This window comes from Camelina sativa, chromosome 14, assembly GCF_000633955.1.
Source record: "Camelina sativa cultivar DH55 chromosome 14, Cs, whole genome shotgun sequence".
Lineage (NCBI taxonomy): Eukaryota > Viridiplantae > Streptophyta > Magnoliopsida > Brassicales > Brassicaceae > Camelina > Camelina sativa.
Window position 1 is genome coordinate 15,797,367 of NC_025698.1, and position 827 is coordinate 15,798,193.

An 827-nucleotide genomic window follows, 5' to 3' on the forward strand; every position below is an offset into this window, starting at 1 on the left:
TTTTTTTTTTTTTTTTTTTTTTTTTTTTTTTTTTTGGCTCAACAACAACTTTCATTGACCAACAAGTTACAACCAAATCATAACACATTAATTTTCACCTCTAAAGACTTGGACCAAATGCAATGGTTGATCAAGTACAACCCTGGATCACTAGGCGGATCCAACGCTACCTAAGCGAGAACCATTGCATTTTTTAACCACAGCGAGATAGACAACAAACCACAACTCGGAGTGAAGTCATCTCTTAAACCACCTAAATTAACCTAATGACACGAAAACAAATACTAACACAGAGAAGACCAAAAACTAATCTGAGAAAAAAATCAAATCCCAGCTATATGAACCTCATGATCGATATAAAGAACTTGTCCCAATAGCTTCAACACCCAAAGGCGCATCATCAGAAGAGCTTGGTCTTGAACCTAAAAACGAACAATAAATCCGACTGACCCGACCAAGAGTCATGTAGCTAAACCGGCAAAATAGATGCTTCTCCGAACTAACCATTTAATAACCAGAATGCTAATCTTCTAAAGATTAAAATTGGAGCACAGGATAGCAAATCATCACCTCACAGTGCAAGATCGAAGAGCTATATCACTTCTGCCATGTTTCGAGGCACACACCTTGGCCGGACTGAAAACTAAACGACGCCGCTCCTTACTTCTTGACACCGCCGTGGCTGGAATGAGAGGTAAGATCTAAAGAACCCAAACCCGACCGCTGAAGCTCGTCAAAGAGTAGCTTCATCCCTCATTGCTCACCGAAGCCAACAAACCGCCGGAGACAAAACAGCAAGCAAAGCCGCCAACCCAGATCCGCCAGAT